Source organism: Monodelphis domestica, chromosome 6 (assembly GCF_027887165.1).
Source record: "Monodelphis domestica isolate mMonDom1 chromosome 6, mMonDom1.pri, whole genome shotgun sequence".
NCBI lineage: Eukaryota > Metazoa > Chordata > Mammalia > Didelphimorphia > Didelphidae > Monodelphis > Monodelphis domestica.
The window spans coordinates 67838580-67864697 of NC_077232.1; positions in this window are offsets into that span (position 1 = coordinate 67838580).

Genomic DNA, 26118 nt, shown 5'->3' on the forward strand with positions numbered 1-26118 from the left:
CAGCTTTAAAGTTGAATTGAGTCAGGAAAAGGATCAAGAGTCCAGAATTGGGATCCTTTTCTGGAGATAACAGTTCTCAGAGCTGAGATTACTGTTTTGTTTTCATAAAATACTCGGCAGGGGCAGCTAGGTGACTAAGTGGTTACAGATTCAGACTTGGAGATAGGAGGTCCTAGGTTCAAATTTGACCTCAGATACTTCCTAGCTGTGTGACCCTGAACAAGTCACTTAACCCCAATTGCCTAGCCTTTACCCCTCTTTTGCCTTGGAATTGATACTTAGTATAGAGTCTAAGAATGAAGGTAAAGCTTTTTTTAAAGTGCAAGGCCAGGATTTCAATGGAACCCAAAGATAGAGAAGGTAGAAACCACAAACAAACATTAGCTATGTTCCCTGCCCCTAAGAAAGCCTAGAAATCTGGGGAAACAACTCACTCAGCAAAGATTTGTACCCTCCAAGGAGTACTGCAATAAAATCATGGGAAAATGTGAAAAGAGATAATGGTATCTGAGATGTCAATTGTTTTGGCCGCATGGGCTGCCATTCTACTTACAATCCTATTGGTTTCCACTCTTATCACTGATGGAATGTGTACTTGTAGAGTATTTGTGTCCCAGGTTTATGATTTTGTTGTTACTACTTTACTTATAATTCTACTTGAGGAAATATCTTTGTGTCTTCTGGTTACTGAAGGGAAACCTACCAATGGGGAACTCATGAGCATTTGTTTTAGGAGTATGGATCTACAGAGTATCTTGAATGGGGCTAATCCTCCAGTCACTCAACATTGGAAAGTTGAGTTCATGAGTATAATTCAAAGGGGATAGTACAGATTAAATAAATATGATAAATAGTAAGAGCTAACATTTATATAGCAGCTTACTTAATGGAAGACACTGTGCTAAGAGCTTTACAATTATTGTCTCATTTTATCTTCATAACAACCCTGGTACTATTATCATCCCCATTTTAAAAATGAAGAAATAGAGGTTAAGTGATTTGCCCAGAGACACACAATTAGTAAGTATCTTGTCCTGGATTTGAACTCAGATCTTCTGACTTCAGGCCCCAAATTCTATCAGCTGTACCACCTAGCTGCCTTTGAGCTTGTGGGGAAAAGGATAAAAAGTTTGTGTCAAAGAAGGATTGATGAAGGACCTTGCAATTGAGGGTAAATCTAAATCTAGTTGTTAGAAAGGTAAAAGACAAATTAGTTATAAAACGTGGGCTAATCCCTTTAGGGAGAATCTTTGAATCTACTCTACATAATTTGTTTTTGTTTAGTCCTTTCAGTGTGTTCTTTGTGACCCCATTTGAGGTTTTCTTGGCAAAGATGCTGCAGTGGTTTGCCATTTCCTTCTCCAGTTCCTTATATATGAGGAAACTGAGGCAATCAGCATTAAGTGACTTGCCCAAGGTTACAGAGTAAGTGTTTGAAGCCTGATTTGAACTCAGGAAGATGAGTCTTCCTGTCTCTGGGTCCAGCATTCTATTGACTATACCACCTAGAAGCCCTCTGCCTTCCTAATTAGGATTGTGGTAAAGATCAAATATAATAATGTACTAAAGCTTTGATAGCTATAAAGGCACGAGTTTATAGTCCCTGTTGTGAAGATAGGATTAACTCTCCCCTTGTCTATTTTTAGCTAATCACCTCAAGAACTTAAAGTACCCCTACTTGCCATTAAGTGAGAGAGTTCATGAGTCATTTACTAGAGTAAGCTCACACCACCAAAGATCACTGCCCCCCCCCCGGGGGCAGTTCTAGGCAAATCAAAGGACTATGATTGGTTCCCATAAAATGGGGGCGACAGGAAGTGACATTGAGAAAACTGCTTTAAAAAGGCCAGCTGGAGGATTCAGTCATTCCCTCTGCTTCAGTGAGCCAGACTGGAGCAGGAGACTCTTTCCCTGTATCTGTCTCTTTATCTACATTTTTCCACTTTTACTCTTTCCCTCTCTTTGTAAGTAAAGCTGCTAAAAGTCATTTTGACTTGTTATATTTTTAAATTGGTGACCACAATATTACTTTAGAATTCTCATATTCAGCATAAAACTTAAATTTAAACTCTTACACTGCTAATCAGGATGCTAAGACTTTGGGACTGGTGGACACAAATTCTGGAGTTTTGAGCTAAGTAGAGTTAAAGCCCATTAAATGTCCACCTTGAGTCTGGCACCAATATGGTGAGCTTGGAGGGAAAGGGAAGCTACCAGGTTGCCTAAGGTCCAGGTTGGAAAAACTGAACCGGCCAAAATTTCTAAGTCAATCGGCAGTAGAAAGGGGAGAGGTAGACAAATTCTCAAATACAAAAATAAAAAATATAAAGTATTATCTTTGTTGTTATTTTTTAAATTTCACTTTATTTTTTCACTTAACAAAAGTCTATTTTATCTTCCATTTCTCCCCCACATTGCCCTGGAAAAAAAAAAAAACAAATAAGTTCATATGACAAATATGCATAGCCATGCAAAGCAAATTCTCGTATTGGCCATATCCAAAAATATATGTCTCAATCTGCATCCTGAGTCTATCATATCTCTGTCAAGAGGTCATTATTAATGATCTAGAGTTGTGGCTAGTCATTGCTTTGATCAGAGTTCTTATGCCTTTCAAACTTGTCTTTACAGTTTTATTATAAATTGGGGAGCTAGGTAGCATAGTAGACACAGCACTGGACCTGAAGTCAGGAGAAACCTCCTCTTCCTGAGTTCAAATATGACCTCAGACACTTAATAGATATGTAGGCAAGCCACTTAACTTTGTTTACCTCAGTTTCCTCATCTGTAAAATGGGCCAAAGAAGAAAATGGCAAGCCACTCCACTATCTTTGCCAAGAAAACCTAAATGAGGTCATGAAGAGTAGGACACAACTGAACTGCAATTGTATAAATTATTTTCTTGACTCTGCTTACTATATGCTGGACAAATTCATATAGGCCTTTTACGTGGGTTTTCTGAAACGATCACTTTTGTTGTCTTTTACAGCTCAATAGTATTCCATTACATTCATATATCATAATTTATTCAGCCATTCTCTAGCTGATGGACAGTCCCTTAGTTTCCAGTTCTTTAATTCCATTAAAAAAAAAAAGATCTTTGGGTCAAAGTAATGCACACAGGGTTAGGTTCCAAACTTTTGTTCAGAATGGCTAGACTAATTCACAGTTTCACCAACAGTGCATTAATTAGCATGTTTTCTAGAAATCCTTCTAGTACTTATAATTTTCCTTTTTTTGTCAACTTTGCCAATTTGATAAATGTGAGGTAGAACCTCAGAATAGCTTTAGTTTAAATTCTTCTAAATTATTTGTGATTTGGAACATCTTTTAATATGGTTATCAAAAGCTTTTTTTTTTTTTTTGCAGAAAACTGCTTGTTCATTATTTTGACCATTGGGAAATGGTCCTTGTCTTTATAAATGAGTCAGTTCCTTATATATTTCTGGAATTGGGACCTTAATAAGTTTGCTGCAAAAATATTTTTTCTAGTTACTTATTTCCTTTCTCATGTTAGCTGTATTGTTTTGTTTCTACAAAAACTTTTAAAATTTATGCAATCAAAATTTTCCATTTTATCTTTTTGGGATTCTCTCTATCCCTTGTTTGAAAACCATTTCTCTCTCCACAGATCTAAAAGGTAATTTCTGCTCGTTTCTGATGTTACCCTTTATGTCTAAGACATGTATCTATTTGAAGCTTATAGTGTGAGACACTTACCTATATCTGGTTTCTGCCAGATTTCCAGTTTTCTGAGCAGGTTTTGCTAGATAGTAAGTTTTACACCAGTCGTTCAGGTCTTTGGGCTTATCAAACAGTAGAGTTCTGTGTTAATTTGTTTCTGTATGTTGGGTCCCTTATCTGTTCTACTGTATCAACCTTTCTATTTTTTAACAAAACATTTTGCTGATTACTGAATAAAATATTATTTTCATGTAAGAGATTATTATTATTTTGGAGTGGACTAAGAAGATTCAGGAGATGCTTTGTAAGAAAAATAGGCTTCCCCAGAGTTTTTATAGTCTAATATTGGTTTTCCTGTATTATATTCTTTTTCAGCTCTTCTTTATATGAGAGCTTAGGATTAAAATATCTGAAGCACAACCAAAATTTTACTTACTGTTCATGAATGGTGAAATTTCACTGATCCTTTCAGCTCACATTGACCTTCTCCTAGTCCATTGAATTCCCAACATCTTACTGCTGAATAATGTTGTTTCATGTGATATAAAGGGGTGAGACCAGCAGGTAAAACTAAAATGTGTTATCAGTTTTCTAGGTCTTCTAGACCTTTGTGGCACTAGTATTACCAAGCTGCCCTGAGGCCTCCTTCCATTTGCCATGTCAGCATCTTGAACGCAGGGTTATGGCTTGCTCTGACCAGTATTTTGTGCTTTGGGACGCTGAATTCTTATCCGTTGTTCAAGTACAAGTTCAAATGTGCCTCCTTCATACTGTCTTTCTTGCTTCCTTACATCCAATAATAATCTCTTGCCCTTTTAAACTCTATGCATTGACTCTATAAGCCAAACACAAAGGCAAACTAAGAATTGAGAAGTTGAATTTAGTAGTTAAAATGAATAGAGAAGTGAATTTAGTCACAGAACTTTTCTTCAAATCTTGACTCTGCTGCTACTTATAACTTTTCTGACCCTTGGTGGTTACTTACTATCCCTCAGGCTGTCTTTTTCATAAAAGGAAGAGGGTGAATTAGAAGATTCCTTCCCTTCTAGCTCTAATTCCTATGTGCTTTATCCATCCCATTTTTAGTGCTATGTGACACTGGGTATAGCTGTAGGAATTCAGGTCAAAGATAATAAATTACAGTTGTATTAAATGACTCCTGGAAGTATGTAAAAAATCCAGGATAATTTACATGACTCTGGTGCTAGCTGTCATCAGCATGATGAGAGATGAAAGGAATGTATTCATCCCAATCTACATATCAAGCCAGCCTGGGAAAATTCCCACATTAAAGCAAGATGCTTAAAAAAGAGAGCTCTTGACCTGAAGGACATCTTTTGTGCTGGCTGTATGAAACTAGGTCTGATTAATACAAGAGCTGAAATAGTCCTAAGTATAGACAGACTCATACCCCTTTTAAGGTCAAAGATGCTGAAGCAGCTAGGGACAATGACAGCCAATTTCTGATGTAGAAAGGATTGGTAGTTATAGGGGAACTCTGGTGGCTATAGGAGCAGTAAGACACAGATGGTTGCTGGAAATACAGAGCCATGAGAGGTATACTAACCAGGATACATTGTAAATTGTCCCCTTGGTGACAGAAATCTTTGAGAGAGTATATGGAGGAATTGCCCCTTGTTTATTTTGTTATTCTGTTCTTATTAAAAACCTTAATATTTGACTGATGATTCTTTTTTTTTTATATCCTTATCTTCCATCTTGGAACCAATAGTATTGGTTCCAAGGCAGAAGAGTGGTAAGGGCTAGGTGATGGGAGTTAAGTGACTTGCCCAGGGTCACACAGCTGGGAAGTGTCTTAGGCCAAATTTGAACCCAGGACCTCCTTTCTCTAGGCCTGACTCTCAATCCACTGAGCTACCTAACTGCCCACTTAACTGATGATTCTTGTAGAAATCTTGTAGAAAACGAGCCAAATTTCCATAACTTCATGTCACCCCAAAACTTGGTGGGGAACAGGTGTTTGGTTGTAGCAAACCCATGCTGAATTCTATCCATGTATATAATAAATGTGAAGATGTTATTCCTCTTTCTTTTTTTCCTTTTTTAAAATTAAATCAAAATTTTTTTAGTCTTAAAATTTTTTAATTACTAATTTAAAATATTTTTCAATGGTTACATGATTCATATTCTTTCTCTTCCCTCCTCCCAACCCCCTCCCATAGCTAACATGCAATTCCACTGGGTTTTACATGTGTCCTTGATCATCCTCTTTCTTTTTAATATTGTTTTCCTTAGCATCAAAGTAGATTGGCTGATATTTATCATTACAGGAAGGATGTAAAATGACATATATTATAATAGATTAGAAGTATTTCCATGGAAACCCCTCCTGTAAACCTAAGGAAACTTTTCTTATAAAGGATGACTGAAACATAGAAAAAAATCAGTTGTTAGGCACAACACCCTGTTTCTGAGCAAGAGACCTTGTTTAGCCACTGTTTATTTTTGGAAGCAAATATTTCTGATTTTTATAGCTGAATATTTATTTATAAGTGACATATTTCCTTTCTCTCAGGATTTGCTGCCAGTAACATTAGAGAAATTATCTAAGTTCCCACCCACTTCAGCAACATGAGGCTTCTCCTTTGACTTTGAAAAAATTCCTTTTTTTCAACAGAGGGCCAGCCAAAGGACACACTCTTATGCTCCCAGCAGGTGGAAAGCCTTCTAAATTTTTGTTTTGTTGATGTGCTTTTCCTCTGTGGATATGAAATATGTACAAATATGAGACAAAAGAATATTCTAACCCAAGTTAGAGAACATTGTAAAGGGCAATTTGTTTAACTACCAGGTGTCTTTGCATTCTTAAAAGAATAACTCCTATTTAAATAACCCTTCAACATTGGAAAAGTGATTTACATACATGTTATCCCATTTGATCCTCTCAAAAAGCCTGTTAAATAGGAGCTATTATTATTCCCATTTTACAGATGAGGAAACTGAGGCACAAAGCAGCAAAGTGACTTTCCCATGCTTATATAGCTAATAAGAATCTGAAATGAGAGTTAGCTCAGGTCTCTTTTCTTCAAGTCTAGCACTCCTTCCACTATACCATACATTCTTGTGACACAAGTATTTATTAATTGTTAAATAGAACTCATTTGTAATCCAAAGCTTCATGGATGTACTAACCATTATTTATTATCAATTCAAAATCAGGATGTCAGAAACTAATCTAAATGACTTCTATGGCATGGGAAATTCAAACATTTGAAAAATTAGAATAGATGGCTATTTGTAATTGTACATACAAAGTAGAAACATAGAAATTAAAGTTGTAGAATTGTTGATAACCAAAGTCATTCAGCTTTTCCTCATTAGTAAAATGAGAATAATGCCCTTCAAGTTAACCTACCTCACAGTCCTTTTATGAAGAAAGCACATTGTAAATTGTAAAATACTCTAATAGTAACACAAATTATCAATCAATAAACCTTTGTGAAGGGACAGAAAAAGAGACTAAAGTCAGCCCCTGTTCTCAAAGAGCTTACAATCTAACGGGGAAGACAACATACAAAGCAAGCTACGTTCAGGATAAATAGGAAATAATTAACAGAAGGGAAGGTTCTAGAATTAAGAGTTGTTGGGGAAGATATTTTGAAGAAAGTAGGATTTTAATTGGCACTTAAAGGAATCCAGGGAGGTCAGTAGTCCAACTAGAGGAGGGAGAGTGATCCAGGCATGGGGGACAGCCAGGGAAAATACCTGATGTAAGGAGATTGAGTGTTTTGTTCCTGGAACAGCCAGAAGGCCAGTGTCATTGGATCAGAGTACATATTGGGGAGTATGGTCTAAGTTCTTTCGTAGATAGCAACATTCCTTACAATTGGCCAGTGGCAAACTGCTTCTGGTCCTGAACATGTGACTAACTGTAAGTCACTATCTGGTTCAAGAAGCCACTTTTGCCTGTTCCATCAAGGTCTAGAATTATATTTTTAGAGATGGAAAGTGGCTTGTTACATTACTCTATCTTTCAAGTACTTGTAATTGTGGCACTCCCCTGACTTTTTAGTCTTACCTATCATTACTCCCCCCAAAGGAACCATTTGTCCTGGAGTCTTCATGATCACCATGCTCATTCCTGCCTCAATTCTTTTTTTTCTTACTACTCTCCCCAAATCTAGAATGTTCCCCCCCCTGCCCCCATTCTCTAGCAAACCAACCCCTTATCAGTTCTTCTGGGACCAGCTGAAGTCTTGCTTCCTTAGAGAAACCTTCTCCCAAAAAGTTGACCCTCAGGGATCACATTCATATCCAGAGTGTGCTACTTAATATTTAACAACAGTGCTCTAAGAAAAAAAAAAGATTATCACATACTTTTAAGTTGAATCTAATTATTAACATTTTCATCACTTTCTTTCATTCTTGCATTCAGTCAACATTTATTAAATGCTTAGGCACTATGCCAAAAGCACTAGGGGTAAAAAAAGAGGCAAAAGATAATTCCTGCCTTCAAGGAACTGATAGTCTAATGGGGGAGACAACATACAAACAAATATATACAACGTAAGCTATATACTGGATACATAGGAAAAAATTAATGGAGGGCACTAGAAAGGGTTAGGAAAGGTTTCCTGATGGAGGCAGGATTTTGGAAGATAGGGTGCAGAAGAGGAAGAACATTTCGGGCATGAGAAACAGCCAAAGAAAATGCTGGGAGCTAAGGCAGGAGGCCAGTGCCACTAATTAAAGAGTACATGGTGTAAAGTGTTAGAAGATTAGAAAGTTAGGAAGAGGGTAGGTTATGACGGACTTTGAATAATGAATGTCTGAAAGGGAATTGGAGATGTCAGATTGGAAGTCAGCAGAGAGTTTGAAGCAGGATAGGCAGATTTGAGAATAAAAAGTATAAAGATGGTAATTAAATCCATGGAAGCTGATGAGATCACTAAATGAAGTAGAATGATGGGGAGAAGAGAAGAAAGTCCTGAGGTATACCTATCACTAGAGGGCATGATCTAGAGGCAGATCCAGCAAAGGAGATCCAGGAGCAGTCAGATAGGTAGGTAAGAGGAGAACCAGGAGAGAGTAGTGACCTGGAAACCTAGGAAGAAGAGAATTGAGAAGAAAATGATCAGTAGTGTCAAAGACAGCAGAGAGGTCAAGAGGATGAGAACTGAGAAAAGACCATTACATTTGGTAGCTAAGAGTTTTTTGTTAACTGTTTTTGAGAGAGCAGTTTGGGTGGAATGATTAGCTGGGAAGGTAGAGAGTAAGGGCATTAAGAAGAGAGAGGAAAATGGATTACATCTATTGTAGAATGACATTTTCAAGGAGTTTAACTCCAAAAGGCAGAAGAGAAATAGGAAAATAGCAGAGATGAAAGGATCAAGAGAAGGTTTTTTTCAGAATGCTGGAGACAGGAACATATTTAGAGGCTGTGGGAAGTAGTAGAGAGATTGAAAATAAAAAATAGGATGAGGATGACAGAGGAGGCAGTCTGTTAGAGGAGACAGAATAGAAGGGATCATTTGAAAAGTCTAGACAGTCAACAAAACAATAAATCAAGCTCTGATTGGTAGACTTTGTCAATTTTGATGGTATAAATGTTCACATTGAAAATTTAGCAGTCATGGAGCTGACTCCAAGACTTTGTCTATATCTAGTTTTCTACTGTATTTACAATCCATACCAAATTCTGTAATACATAATTACTTACCACCTTTTATTGTTCTCTCATCCTTTCAAGTGTGTCCAGGTTAGTAGACTGGCAGCTGAGGAGAATGACAGGGACCTTATATACCTAAATTTTAACAAGGCATTTGGCAAAGTCTTTCATGCTATTTGGGGGTAAAAATAAACAATTATGTCCTGAATATTACTATTATATGGATTTCTAGTTGATTGGAGAAATATCTAAAGAGTATTGATAAAATACATGAACATTATAGTCCTTGGTTTGAATGAAGACAAAAAATACTAGTTAATTTTGTAGTCCATCTAAAGGAGAGAGGAACTTCTAGTGTGATGGATATTAAAATCAAGATTAAAAAGATCTTAAATATGCTGAAAAGATGAGGCAATTTAGTAATCAGCAAATGTATTAAGTGCCTACTATGTACCAGGCACTGGGTTAGTCCACTAAGTGTGAAGTGTGAAGATCAAATGAGATTATATTTGTAAAGTGCTTAGCACAGTGTCTGGCACTTAAGTAGGTGCTTAAGACCTGCTTTGCTCCCTCCTTTCTCTATACTTAAAAAAAAAAAAGAGGAAAATCAGTTCTCCAAGTATAGGATGTGGAGAGACCTTGCAAAGTAATTCCTTCATAAAAAATCAGAGGAGAGAGCAGCTAGGTAGCACAGTGGATAGAACTTCAGGCTTGGAATCAGAAAGACTTAGGTTCAAATGTAGCCTCAGATGCTTTCTAGCTGTGCCATCCTGGGTAAGCCCTTAACCGTACTTGCACAGCCCTTGCCTTTATATCTTAGAGTTATTACTCAAGCAGAAAATGAGTTTATTTTTGTTTTTTTTTAAAAATCCTTACCTTCCATCTTGGAATCAATACTGGGTATTGGTTCCAAGGCAGAAGAGTGCTAAAGGCTAGGCAATGGGGGTTAAGTGACTTGCCCAGGGTCACACAGCTGGGAAGTGTCTGAGGTCAGATTTGAACCCAGGACCCCCCATCTCTAGGCCTGGCTCTCAATCCACTGAGCTACCCAGCTGCCCCCCCCTTTTTTAAAGAAGAGAAATAGTGAATTTTAAAGCTGACTGTAAGATCAAAATTGATTGAAGATCATTGTGGCATCACTGTCAAAAAATCGAATGCAATCTTATACCACAATAATAAAAGTATGGTTTCATGAATAAAGGAGATAATGGTCTCTTTGACTGCTTGTCCTGGCTACATTTGAAATATTTTATTTTGTTCTAATTAGCTATATTTTAACAGGGACATTAACAAATTTGAGACTATTTAGAAGATAGGTAGGGTGAGTATCTGGAAACTATAATTATATGAGAAAGAGTTGAAGGAACTAGGAATATTTAGTCATAAAAAAAGACATTAATTATATATAAGTACAGAATGCAAATATTTTTAGTGGTATCATGTAGAAAAGGGATTATACACATTCTGAATTGCTCCAGGTAACAAAACTAGGAGGAATGGGGCTAAGTTGTCAAGGCAAATTACTGCTTAATAGTCCAAAAGCTTTCTAATAATTAGCACTATCCAAAAATGGATAGCTACTTTGTGAAGTTGTTGTTGGTTGTCTCTCGAACCGAGGATGACAATTGTCTTTGTGCTTTTTTGTGCACAAAGACACCTGTGCATGAAGATTTAAGTGGAAGAGTCAATGCACAGAGACAGTCCCACTCTCTCAGCGTTGGAAGCCTGGGTCCAGTGGCACGAAAAGTCATTACACCTGGAGACTTCCTCAGCTGCATTGGATGGCTGTGTTGTCTTTTGTGCTCCATCATGCCCTAAGCACTCCACAGTGCCTTGCTGCATTGCCATCTCAGCCGTTGAACCTTCTTGTTGGTTTCTTCCACCTGTTCCACTGAAGCAGTCTTCACATGCTGGGTGAGCTGTGACAAGGAAATCACTTTAAAAGACTGATATATATTAATTTAAGGTCGCCAAGGAATTCAGCTATATAATTCCTAAATGAAAACTCAAGTCAGCAGTCAACCTTTTATAGAGTTTAATTACAAACAGGAGGAAGAAAGGAATTAGAGAGAGAGAGAGAGAGAGAGAGAGAGAGAGAGAGAGAGAGAGAGAGAGAGAGAGAAAGGGGAGAGAAGGGAATAGGGCTTAAATACCCCTTCTGTTTAGGCTGGGCCAAAAGGCCCAAGCCCTTAGATAGCTGGGGCAAAGAAAGGAGATCAGTCCTCTATTCCTCACGTGACCAAAATGGAGAAACAGTCTCAGGGCCCCCACCTCCAGCTTCCTTCAGAGCAAGTTTCTCAGAGCACCTCTCCAACCACTCAGAGCCAAAACTCTCCAACCACCCCTCAGTCCTCAGACCCCTCTATCTTTAAGGAAACCATCCAAGTTCCCTCCCCTCAGTTCTCACATCTACCAATCACTGTCCATGTCTTCCCTGTGCCAATGGTGGCTCTAGCTTAACCCAGGACTGCCCAGAGGTCTGTGGCTTTGCACATGTCTGTTGAAGGTCATATTCTCAAATAATTAAATCTTGATCCTTTGCTGCAGCCCTTCCTAAATCCTGTTAAGACTGAGTGGGGTGGAGATTGTATTTTTCAAGACCTGGTTCTGTCATTCCAAGTATCTCTATTGTATCAATTCTAAAATCAATCATGACTCAAAGAAATTCCTGTTCTGTGCTTAAGCATAGGTCAAAGCCCTTTCCATTGTTCAGCAAAAGGTTTCTGTCCTAAAGTAATCTTAAGTAGGGAGGAGAAGGAACCTCCCATGCCAATGGGGTTCACATTCCAATAGACTATCAGTAATAAATTTTCCAAGTATGAAATTTCCCAATGGTGAAATTTCCAACATTTATAAGTCTAAAAAATTTTAAGGTTTACAGAGCAAAGCCCTGGTTCACCAGGGGTTGACTTCGACCCGATGGCTACCCTCACAAGGTTTAGCCGGCCTGTGAAGTAGTAAGCTCCTAAATACTAGAAGTATTCAAGTAGAAGTTGGATGACATTATGGAGAGAGTTTCACATTGAGTTGGAGATTAGTCTACATGAAATCTAAGATTTCTTATAGAACTTGAAAATTTTATGGTTCTATATTCCTTGAAAAGACATTATATTGGGGCAGCTGGGTAGCTCAGTGGATTGAGAGCCAAGCCTAGAGATGGGAGGTCCTAGGTTCAAATCTGGCCTCAGACACTTCCCAGCTGTGTGACCCTGGGCAAGTCACTTGACCCCCATTGCCTAGCCCTTACCACTCTTCTGCCTTGGAACCAATACACAGTATTGACTCCAAGAAGGAAGGTAAGGGTTTTAAAAATTAAAAAAAAAAAGAAAATACATTATATCAAGGTAAGCTAGTTTGAGAGCCAGGCCTAGGTTAAAATCTGGCCTTGGACACTTCCTAGCTAGATAACTCTGGGCAAGTCACTTAAACCCCAATTTCTTAGTCCTCACTGCCTTTTTTTTTTTGTCTCAGAATTGATAAAAGACAGAAGTTTAATGGTTAAAAAAAAAAGATGTTACATAACACTATTCAATATATTGAAGACTAGATTTCCTTTAAGAGGCATTTTTTTTCATCTTTGCCTTCCAACAGTACACTATACTTACAGTCAGAGGCATACTTATATTGCAGTTGGGGAAATCAAAAGAAGGAAGTTAAGTATATTGCCAGAGGCCACATAGTTTGGTCATTGTTAGCATGAGGTTGTTGTCAGAATGCAATTTCCCTGGGCTCAGAACTAGGCCACATCCCTTCTTCCAAATACTCAAAATAACTCTAATTGTTACTTACCCAGTCATAATAGAGATGCTAAGATGTTATGAGTTTTATAAGTAGCTGTTCTGATTATATGTGATCTGTTGATTAGGACTTCTATGAAAGCATCAGATACTATTTTAAATATTCCTTTTTTTCTCCTTTGCCTTAAATCCATTAAGAACACATACACACACACACACACACACACACACACACACACACACACACACACACAGATTTTTGCTTTAAATTCAGCTAGGCACTTTACTACTGGTTTTACAAAGAAACAAAATTACAGTTATTTTAGTTTTCCATAAAAATATTTTCTCTTGAAGAGAGAACATAGCTTCTAAATTTCAAGGGTTTCCTGTTTCTAATTTCTATTTTTCTTTCTATCCAGTTCTGTCTTTTCTCTGTCAACAAAGATGAAACATTCATAAAGTAAAGCTAAAGATTTTATAATGATTTTTCAAGATATTACGTTGTTATTTCTTAATAAGTCAGTGCTACAACTGCACAAATGTTCATTGAGTAGTTACAAGATTCAAGGTGTAAGAAGAAAAGGATGATGGCACCAGAAACAAAGATGAATAAAAAATGGAGCCTGACCTCCAAGATCTTTCATTTTATGATAATATTATTATTATCATGTTATTAGATAATATTTCCATATATTATGTTGAATTATATATGTATACATAAATAATTATTATATATAGCACTTATTATGTGCCAGACACTATGCTAAATGCTTCACAATTTTGATCTCATCTGATCCTTACAACAACCCTGTGAGGTAGACACAATTTTTAATTTACATTTTATTCTCGTTTTATTGCTTAAAGTAGAGCCATACCTGTAATTGTGCTTTTCCCCTGTCAGTCCAAATATAAGACAATAGAATATATTTGACTGTAAGACAGGAATCCTTGACCTGGGGCCCATGAGCCTTCTTGTGTTTTTTCCCCCTCATGTTCTATTAGCTTAATTTCAATATAATTTGTTTCCTTTGTAATTCTATGTATTTTATTTTGTGTCTTTAAAACTATTATTCTGAAAAAAGGAACCATAGGATTCACCACTGTCAAAGTAGTCCATGTCCACTGCAAAAAGGTTGAGAATTCTTTTAAAATTCATATAAAAATATTATTCCCATTTTCTGGATGAGGTAACTGAAGCAAACAGAGGTCAATTGACTTGCCCGGGGTCACAAAATGAGCATCTGAAGTTGGATTTTAACTTGGGTCTGATCTGGGTGACTCAGTGGATTGAGAACCAGGTCTAGAGACAGGAGGTCCTAGGTTCAAATACTTCCTAGCCCTAGTGTGACCCTGGGCAAGTGACTTAACTCCAGTTTCTTAGTCCTTATCACTCTTCTGCCTTGGAACCAATACATAGTACTGATTCTAAAGCAGAAGGTTTAAAAAATATATATATGTGTGTGTGTATATATATATATATACACACATATATATATATCGCCAAGTTGGCTTTTTTTTGGTTGTTGTTGTTTTTTTTTTAATAATCCTTACCTATGTATTGTTTACAAGGCAGAAGAGTGGTATAGACTAGGGGTTAAGTCATTGCCCAGACTTTTTTTTTTTTGGTTTGTTTTTGTTTTTGTTAAATGCTACTATAAGCCAGGCTCTGGGGAATCTAAAGTTAAAAACATGAAATATAACATCTACTGACAATAAGATGTGTACAAATGATTATACTTACTTAAATGAATTTATCTCATTGATTTGGGTATTCTCCCATATGGTAAAAGTTTAAACCCATTCTTGCCAACTGGCTACAAATTCTCCATAGGTGCTTCATTCAATATGTTAGACAGGCTTTCTTCTGCTTCTCTTGACACTATGTGGATTCACATACATAGCACCATAATTCAGTATAAAAAGAGCAAAATGCTACTGCTGGATCTGTGTGTTTCTTTGTTGATTCATGGACTGTTGGAGTTAAAGGAATCCTTAGAGATCATTTTAGTACAGTATCCATCACTTTGCATTGTGGTACAAAGAAACTGAGCAGCTTGTCTCGGGCTAAATAGAGAGCTTGGCAGAACCAGAATGGAGAATGTTTTGGTTTTCTATAGCTATTGTTTTATGGGTGTGCCATTTTTAAGAAATCAGGAGTATAACTTCCTTAAGGGTAGCATACATACCTTTTATTTGATGAACTATGGCATCCATCCACATGTCTAGGACAGTATAATGCATAGTAGACATTCTACAAATATTTGTGGTGATGATTGTTCCTAATAGCTAGTTCCATGACAGGGTGCTTATTACTGCTGGCCCTTCAATTTCTTAAATAAGCTTCCTTTTAAATTTTCTTAACTACTGAATATCTAGTTCCATTCATGACTTTTTAAGTTCAGACTCCACATCTTTTCATTAACATGGCTCTGATTCAGACACTGTAATTAAGAACATATGGATTTCTCTCTCTAAGGTAGAAATTCTTTCTTTGGGTTATGGGTCCCTTTGGTAGTCTGGTGAAACCTATGGACCCTTTTTAAGAATAATATTTTCAGTTTTTCTTTCTTTTCTTTTTTCCTTCTCCCCTGGGTATCTTACTCCTTCCTTTCCCTCCCTGCACCCTAGAAGGTTATTACCCAACAAAAAATATCTCTATATAAATTATGTCTTTTGTGTTTCTGTTTATCAGTTCTTTCTCTAGGGACTGACATCACAAATTATTTTTTAAAGATTAAGTTAAACTTAAATTTAATTATATTAAACTTAAAATGAAATATTAATTCTATAACTATATGTAATATTCTCTTGGTTCTATTCATTTCACTCTTTATTATTGTGTCAAGGAAGTTCATCCCCTCCCCCACTTGAATAGCTTGACCTGTCTGTCAATGCCAGGTTTTGCTTCTGTGTACATGCTCTACCTCAAAAAAGTCAAGTTTTGGGGCTTCTTGAAGTGAAGGGAACAGAGAAGAGAAACTGGAACGGAGCATGAGGGTAAGGGGGAAGGAGGAAGAGACTTGCAGGCTAGGGACCACGTGGTCAGGGTACTTATAGGAACGATGAGATTTAAACTGATTTTCTACCCTTTCTAATAAACTTTATAAAATATATGTCTGGGTAGAAATATTATTTCAATTCTTACATTATTTCATGTAGGTCTTTTCAAGTTTTATTTTTCTTATTCTTTTCTTACAGTGCAATAACATTCCATCACAATCTTATACAATGTTCAGTCATTCCCCAATTGATGGACATCCCCTTGATTTCCAGTTCTTTGCCATCACAAAGAGAGCTACAGTAAGTATTTTGGAACATATAAGTTCTTTCCCTTTTTCCCTGCTCTCCTTGGGAAACAGACCCAACAGTGGTATAATTCTGGGCACAATTCCAAATTGGTCTCCAAAATAGCTGGATCCATTCATAGTTCCACCAACAGTGTATTAATGTCTAGAATAATATTGTTGAAGCATAAAATAAAATACATAGAATTAGGAAACAAATTATACTGAAATAAAGTTATCAGAAAATGGAGAAAATCCCAAAAAACAAAACAAAGGTCAAGATCCCTTACTTTAGAGTTAAATTGGGGGCTGAAAAGGAGAAATACAATTACAAGTATGCCTCTACTTTAAGTAAATGATTTATAAAATCTATATTTGCAAACAAAGTAGGATGTCATTGTTTTATTTACCCTTCACTCTTATTCACCTTCAATGCCTGGTAGAGGAATGAATGAAGGAAACTCTGAGTTTTCAAAGGTGATGTAGATCTTGCCAAACTGAAAAGGCTTTCAATATTAATCCAATGGACTGCAAGCCAAATATCAACCTAAGTTCAAGGATTCTCATCACTGGTGAGTTATATCCTGGTGAACCTTTTAGAGGTGGAATGCCATCTCCCACCCTTGCCCCTTAACCCCACCTTGCCCTTACCCCAGACAGGTGTAAAGATTAAAATTAGGGAATATGGGGAGACTGAGGCAGGTAGAAATTAGTTTCTCTCTGCAAGGAGTATTATATTTTTTAGAGGTTTATTAAAGGTTAAAGATTAAAGAATATACAAGTAAGAAACATGTGCCTAGGCCAGAGGCCTAGACAAAATAACCTAACATCATGGAAGAGACGCGTCTGCTCCAAAACGGAGTCCAAAGAGCTAAAAGCTTTTGCAATCAGGTTAAATACCTTCTCAATCTCGGCCCAGGTGAGATTACAAAGCATTCTGGGGAAGTGGAGCAAGGAATTGTGGGGATTGAAGTCCAGAGTTCAAGTCCAATTTTACATTCCCCCCATTTGATCCTCTGGGAAGAAGTCCTTCCCCAAAGGATCATAAAAACATAATCAATTTAAAGATTACAATAATTTGAGGATAAGGGGAAAAAAACAATAATTGCTGGACACATTGACAGAAAGCCAGTTAGGGGGCAGTCCCCTTTGGCATGAAAGTATACATACAAATAAATGTTCAATCAACCACACCCAAAGTTCATTTTGGTGCACTTGTGGTCTGGAGGCTTCTCCAACAGTTCAGTTCTGGATTCAGAGAGGTAGCATCTTCTTTACCTAAACTTCTTCTCAAAAGGAATTTAAACTTTGCAATTTAAATAATAATATTTTTTTTACATCCCCCCCGTTAAGAGGGTGATTGACAAATACAGAATCACTTAGGGATGCATGGCTGAGGTATGAGGTATATGAATCAATTGGCGAAAGAAATAAAAAAAAAAACATCAGAAAAATTCAAAAGAAAAGAAAAAAATTCTGGATGAAAATATAGACTATCAAAGTCTCATGTGTAAAAATTCCAAGTAAAAGAAAAATAAATCTATAACAGGTCCTTGAATTAGGGCCCAATCAAAATGATCTAGCAATGATGCATTTACCCAGTCAGTAGCCAGGACTACAGAAAGGTACCACACTATGAAAGGCAGAAAAGGGGACCAGATTATATGAGCCAAGGTTTCGGGGATACTCGTCTGTGAGTATCTTCAGAGTGAGTGTGGACACAAGGAAAGCCTATTTCTTAACAACATGTTAAACATAGTAACCTCGAGTCTTCACACTAGGTTCAAGACCTTTGTATTGGCCTAGAAGTGCATCGATCCATCCTAGATTGGCTTTTCTTTGGCCCTATGAAATGGCTCTTGTGTGTATCTCTTGTCCTGGAATCAGACAGAATCATTAAGCAAAGTCGCATAATTTATTTAAATAATTAGTGGCATCATTTTTATAGTCTCTAGCTTTTTAGGGCATGCATTAGCAAATGTATTTCAAACTTGTAGCACTGAAAAGTCAAAAAGTTAAAGAAAATCTTAATGCTGGTGACATGTGCTTCAAATATTAAAAGGAGAGAAAAAATAATTTAAAAAAACTGAAAAAGTATATTGCACATTCAAGAAAAATATAATAATAAAAAAGCTTTTAAAAATTCAAAAATATAGCTTATAATCATTGACACTCTGTGTCAGTTAAGAAAATATAAAATGCAAGGCTTTCTCACCAAAAATGAGATCCATTTCCTCTTAATATCTGGCCATGATCACTGTGAGAAGAAGGCAAATGAATCGAACAAGGTTAACAATTTTTTTCATTTTTAAAAATACAGTAGTACAAATATGTAGTTATCAAAATCCCCAAAATTCTCAATAGCCCAATTAATTACAATAGCAAACAAACATACTTTCATATTTCACATAAGTTGTATGACATTTAAAACCTATGAATTGATGGACATTTGTCACAATTTTTACAAACATAGCAATCTTTCAACCTTGGTGAATAAAACATATTTTTTAAACAAAGTAAAACTCATCTTGGGTTAAGAAAGTAATCAAGAAATCTATATATCATTCTGGTAGAAGTAAAATAGTGAGCTGAAGAGTATAAATAAAGGGGTGCTCCTTTTTCTTGGAGGCTTATAGGGATACAAATGCCCTGAGAATAACTGCCCAACTTCCATTCACATGTGGGAAGGTTGGGGGTTATAAAATGAATTTGACTTCAGCTACAATTGGCCTTACCTCGTGGTAGGGGCAGGCAAAAATAACCAGATTGTTAAAAAAAATTCCAAAAATCATATTTAAAAAACCCTTAAAATCAAATCATTTGAGGTATTTAGCACATTAAATTTTCCAAGGTTGTTAATACAATTATAACCAGTTCTGAAGTCCATCTATCCTCAGCAAAATAGAAAAAAGCTGTTTTTTTCATATGTGGGCTTATTCACAATAATATTTGTTCAATAGTTATAGGGGAAAAACAACAGAATTTTTAAAACTCAGTACATTCAAAATAAATTCAATCAACCTTCAGTTCAAGCAGAATAATATTGAATCCAGTAATATATGAACTTAAAATCACAAAGTTAAACCATAACAAAAAATGCAATAGAATACAGAGATTTTTATAAACCATTGGAGTATGAAATGCCTTAGAATATAGCCTTTAGTCTCTTCAAAGTTCCTTGGGTTCTTATCCATTTAAATGTCTATTGTTCGAAGGCAGAGTAGTAAGAGCTAGGCAATGGGGGTTAAGGGACCCGTCCAGGGCCCCATAGCTGGGAAGTATCTGAGGCCAGATTTTAACCCAGAACCATGCTCTCAGTGCCCTGAGCCACCCATTTGCAAATTCAAAGTTGAATCTTTGGGCTGAATCTTTCTTCTGGCACGCAGGTGAAATCAATGAAATTACTAGAACAGTCAAAAGGTATCCTTTTAAACAGCCCATTGCTATTAAGTTTCTGTTTGAAAAATCTGTTTCTTCTCCTCTCCCTTTTCTCTCTCTCCCCTGCTCTGATACCTCCTCCTGCCCCAGTCCACATGGAGCCCAGGCCACCCACGTGGAGTCAATACCCCCGTCCATGTGGAGGTTTAGCCTAAGGGAAAATTGCCTGGTCTCCTTTCCCTCTCCTCTCTCCCCTCCACCCACGTGGCCACTACTGTTACCAGCTGGTCACAATGAGTCCTGAGCAATCTGCTCCAAGGATCTGGGTGATGAGCCAACTGGGGTTGTGCTCGAGGGTCTGGGGCTGGGGTGATGAGCCGTCTGGGTCGGAGGCCAGATGGGTGAGAGACAGACCACTGGGGTGGGTCGGGCTGGGAGCCAGAGCGCAGCTCGGGCACCAGGTGAGAGGCCAGGAGCAGAAGCAGGAGCTGGAGAGGGCCACAGGCAGGAGCTGATCAAGATGGTTTTCTAAAGAGCATCTTGGAGAATCGTGGCCTTAAAAAAAAATTCTCTAGGCTAAAAAATTTGAGAAGTTCTCATCCAATCTAGTGGTCGCCAAAACTGTAACAGTTAAAATTTAGGAATTATGGGGAGACTGAGGCAGGTAGAAATTAGTTTCTCTCTGCAAGGAGTATTATATTTTTTAGAGGTTTATTAAAGGTTAAAGATTAAAGAATATACAAGTAAGAAACATGTGCCTAGGCCAGAGGCCTAGACAAAATAACCTCACATCATGGAAGAGACGCGTCTGCTCCAAAACAGAAGTCCAAAGAGCTAAAAGCTTTTGCAATCAGGTTAAATACCTTCTCAGTCTCGACCCAGGTGAGATTACAAAGCATTCTGGGGAAGTGGAGCAAGGAATTGTGGGGATTGAAGTCCAGAGTTCAAGTCCAATTTTACACAGGGGAGGGAAGAATTGCTTTCATTGAGCTGCTGGGCAGAGGGGCAGGTGATGAGAGATGCACATGAAGAGAGGGAGAGGATTGGCCCTAGTGCTCCCCTCTCCTCCAGCTACATGCCATGCTGTGAGCTATGCTCCCCTCAAACCTAGCTCTCTCCAACCCCACCACAGGAATCACCTTCACTACAGACTCAACAGGCTGCCATCTGCACTGCAGCCTCATATAGCATGTGACTTCCCCACCACCACCAGCCCTTTACTCCAGATAGGGGAGGAAGGAAGTGCTTCCATTTTGGGCTATTGCACAGAGGGGCCAGCAAAGTGAGGAATGTCCGCAGGCACATGGAGAGGGGCAGGGGAACAGCTCCACCCCAAGTCCCTATGGCTTTCTTATTTAAAACAAAACAAAACAAATGACTGCAGGTGTGCCCACAGATTGAGCTCTGTGTGCCCTTTTTAGCATGCATGCCATAGATTTTTCCATAATGGCTCTAGGGCCATAATAACTAATGAAGACTATTCATGAAGATGGCAATACAAAGGTTCACTAAGTGGTAATAAGGATGCACACTAAAATAATGGTAAAGGTAGTGAGGTGCAATCTGCTTAGGAGAATGGAGAATCCATACCAATGAAATAATGGATCCTTGAAGTATTCTCTCTACAAAGAATTTTCAACCAGCACAGAGTTGTATAGAAAATGGGCACTGGATAGAGTATCAGGAGATCCCAGTACCAGATCTAGCTAAATTCTAGCTCTGCATAAGTGGGAAAGTTACTCTCTGAACTTCAGTTTCTTAATTTCATAAGGAGTTAAATTAAGGGTTTGACTAAATGTGTGAGAATTCTAAATTAACATTGTGGTTGCCGATTTAAAAATATTATAGCTCAAAATAAGTAATCTGGAATACATCAAATTAAAAAGTTTTTGTACAAACAAAACCAATGTAACCAAAATCAGAAGGGTAGCAACAAATTGGGAAACAATCTTCATAAAAACCTCTGACAAAGGTTTAATTACTCAAATTTACAAAGAACTAAATCAATTGTACAAAAAATCAAGCCATTCTCCAATTGATAAATGGGCAAGGGACATGAATAGGCAATTCTCAGCCAAAGAAATGAAAACTATTAATAAGCACATGAAAAAATGTTCTACATCTCTTATAATCAGAGAGATGCAAATCAAAACAACTCTGAGGTATCACCTCACACTTAGCAGATTGGCTAACATGACAGCTATGGAAAGTAATGAATGCTGGAGGGGGTGTGGCAAAGTGGGGACACTAATTCATTGCTGGTGGAGTTGTGAATTGATCCAACCATTCTGGAGGGCAATTTGGAACTATGCCCAAAGGGTGATAAAAGACTGTCTGCCCTTTGATCCAACTATAGCACTGCTGGGTTTGTACCCCAAAGAGATAATAAGGAAAAAGACTTGTACAAGAATATTCATAGCTGCACTCTTTGTGGTGGCCAAAAATTGGAAAACGAGGGGATGCCCTTCAATTGGGGAATGGCTGAACAAATTGTGGTATATATTGGTGATGGAATACTATTGTGCTCAAAGGAATAATAAAGTAGAGGAATTCCATGGAGACTGGAACAACCTCTAAGAAGTGATGCAGAGCGAAAGGAACAGAACCAGGAAAACATTGTACACAGAGACTGATACATTGTGGTACAATCGAAGGTGATGGACTTCTCCATTAGGGTCAATGCAATGTCCCTGAACAATCTGCAGGGATCTAAAAAACACTATCCACAAGCAGAGGATAAACTGTGGGAGTAAAAACACCAATGAAAAGCAACTGCTTGACTACAGGGGTTGAGGGGATATGACTGAGGAGAGACTCTAAATGAACACTCTAATGCAAATACCAACAACAGGGAAATGGGTTCGAGTCAAGAATACATGTGATAACCAGTGGAATCATGTGTCGGCTATGGGAGAGGAAAAGGTGGTGGTGGGGGGGCAGGGAGGAAAAGAAAATGATCTTTGTTTCCAGTGAATAATGTTTGGAAATGACCAAATAAAATAATGTTTAAAATTAAAAAATATATATTATAGCTCAAGTCAGAATGATCTTTAATAGCTTTATTTACAAAAAAATGGAAAGAGTGAAAATGGAGGAATACAGAAAGAGGGTAGAGAAAATGTCTACCCCATCAGGGCTTGTTAATCCTCAACTGAAGGACCCAGGGTTCACTTACATGGTCTCCTCCAAGAGGGGAAGGCCTCTCTGGAACTAATCTCTCCAGAAGCCAGGAAAGGAAGGCCAGCTACTCACTCACCCAAGAAACAATTCAAGATCCAAGGTCCCAAGTCTAAGCCAAGGTCCAAGTCCAAAGTCATAGCTCTAAGCCACAATCCCAGTCCAAGATCCTCTAAGCTCCAGATTCAGGTCAAAGAGGACTCAAAGACTGAAGCTAAAAAGACAACTGGCTAGCTGAAAAAGATCAGGACTTTTATAATCCTTTTTGTCCCTTCCCCTCGTCACAGGGGCCAATCACAACTCCCCAACTGTCTAGCACTGCCCAGGGGAGAAGTGTCTATGGGATTCACACCTCTCATCCTCTGAAGGTGTCAATGCTTATCAAAAAGATTCACAAGTTCCTTATTGATTTTCTGAGGATGTAAACTCTTTAAGTAAATGACTTGTGAATTCTCTTACTTGTAGGCTAACAAAATGTTAAGTAGGGGTGTTTTCAGTTTTTGGTTGATTAAATTAAAAGTTGCTGGTTGATAGACAAAGAAAGTTTGATTCATACTTCACAATTTGTAAAATATGGATAATAATGTCTGGAAATGATTCCTCTCAGGGATGTTGTAAGGAAAGAGTTTTATAAATCACTGTGCAAATATTATAATGTGCAAAAGTAGTCATCATAAGATTTATTTAAATTATATGCTATACCACCAAATTATTTTGATGTAATTTTATTTACATATTTAAAAAACACACAAATCATGTAGAATGAGGTATGTTTATATTCGACTCAAGTCATTTAACTCCCCATTACTCCCTAGTAGAATACATCAATTTTCTTCCAACCGTACTTAGTATTTTAAAGAACTGAGCCTCAAGAGTATGTTGACATGTGTGTAAGATAAAAATTCTGTGACAGAAATTTTCTTAGGATCTATAAAGGGCTGAAAGAGAATGGGCTCATCACTATATAATGGAGCTCTATCTTTTTATTATACTACTAATAACAATAATAGTAATGGTAATGATAATTATCATGGATAACACATGTTAACTTTTACAAGCATCCATGTAATTTGATTCCCATCCCAATTATTTACTATTGTTGTTCAGTTGGGTCGTGACCCTATGCACCATAGCATGCCTGTACTGTCTGTCAGGTTTTCTTGGTAAAGATACAGGAATGGCTCATTATTTCCTTTTCCAGTGGATTAAGACAAATAGAGGTGAAGTGACTTGCCCAGGGTCACACAGTTCTTAAGTGTCTGAGGCCACCTTTGAACTCGAGTCTTCCTGACTCCAGATCCAGTGAACCAACCCATTAAGCTACCTAACCACTTTACAATTCTTTGAGGTAGGTGCTGTTATAGTCCTCTTTGTACAAATTTGGAAACAGGTTAAGTAAGAGATGTTAAGTGACTTTTCCAAGACCCCATGTATGATAAATGTTCAGGACAGAATTCATACTCAGATCTTCCTGATTTTAAGTCTAGCATTCTATCTACTATATCATCTAGATGTCTCAATTTATAGAATCAAACAAAATGTACTTCATAAGTTATATAATAATGAGATAACATTTATGTATTTTCTATTATGTGCCAAGTATTGTGCTAAGCATTTTACAAATAGCATACCATTTTATCCTTATAATAACCCTGGGGGGTAGGTACTATTATTATGCTCATTTTATAGTTAAGGAAACTGAGGCAAAAAGAAGTTAATTTTACACAACTAATATCTGAGGACAAGGGTCAGCTAGGTGGCTGGTCTAGAGTTGGGAGTTCAAATCTGGCCTCAGATACTTCCTAGCCTTGTAACCCTGGGCAAGTCACCTCAGTTACCTAGTACTTACTGCTCTTCTGCATTAGAATCAATACTTAGTATCTTATCAAATTATAAGACAAAAGGTAAGGGTTATTGAAAAAATAATATTGACATTCTCTTGCCTAGAAGTAGACCTACCCCCTGCATTTCATGGCTGTGTCCTTGGCATGTTTCCTATACTGTGGTCTACGCTTCCAACTCAAACTCATACCCTGGGCCCCTCGACTTCTTGGGTCATCTTTATGCAATGCTGCCATCGTGTATGTACATACTCCTTTTTCCAATTCTATTAATTTTGAGAACAGTCATTAAATCAGCATTTCCATTCCTGGAAAGGACATGTTGATCAATTTTCCTATGACCCCAACCATTATTTTTCTGACTTCCCTATTTAAAACACTCCTCTCTGTCTATGCCCACTCATATTGTGTACTTCTATGACAATGTAAGCTCCCTGGAGTAAGGGACTGTCTTGCATACTTTTTTTTTATATACCCAGCACATAGTACAGTAGCTGGCACCTAGTAAGGGCTTAATAAATGTTTTTTCATTCATTGTTTCATTCATTAATTATTTCAGTCCTCTATAATTTGCTAATTTGTATACATAGAGGGAAAAAGGCAAAGTAGAAGCCTCAAAGTAAAATAGATGAGTAGTCAAGAGGACTTGTGATTAATAGTATACATATTCTGAGTAGCATGACAGCACCACTAGGAAAGTAAAAAATATACGTCAGGAAAATGGGCAGAAGCAAGAACAGAAACTGCTTAATAAATTTGAAAGCATACGTGTGTCAAGTTGTGATGCAATCTATATATTCATGTTCATATTCATTCATTTCTTCAATAAATATTGGAGTGCTTGCTAGTGTGATGGGGACTTTGCTTTATGCATCTCAGATCACCTAAAATGGAGAAAATCACCTGGAAAATGCCAGGGACTTGCTCTAAGGAGGAGACATTCTGTGTTTTTCAACCACATCCTTGGGAATAGCCTCTTTTGATTGACTGCATAGCCCAGAAGATGGAGGGCTACACATTTTTTTTCCAGTCGTCACACTCTCTCAAACTTCTTCAAAATAGAAATTATGCACCAGTATCTAAAACACCAAGAGTCCAAAGAAGGTACAAACTCTATGAACCAACACCTAAATTATAATCATTGAGCCCCTCTTCCCCCATTGTCCACTATATTCCTGGCAGCAAGGTTGTACAAGCAAATTCAACCCAGATGCTTGCAAAAGAACACAATCCTAGACCCTATCTCCCCTCCCCTTCTTCCTCCCCATGCCATGGAGATCCAAACTCTAAATTGCAGAAATTTGCCAAGGCCATGATAACCTGTACCATGGCAGCATTCTATCCTAAATTAGAGTGCTGTGGGAAAAAAGAGGAACAGATGGAATAGG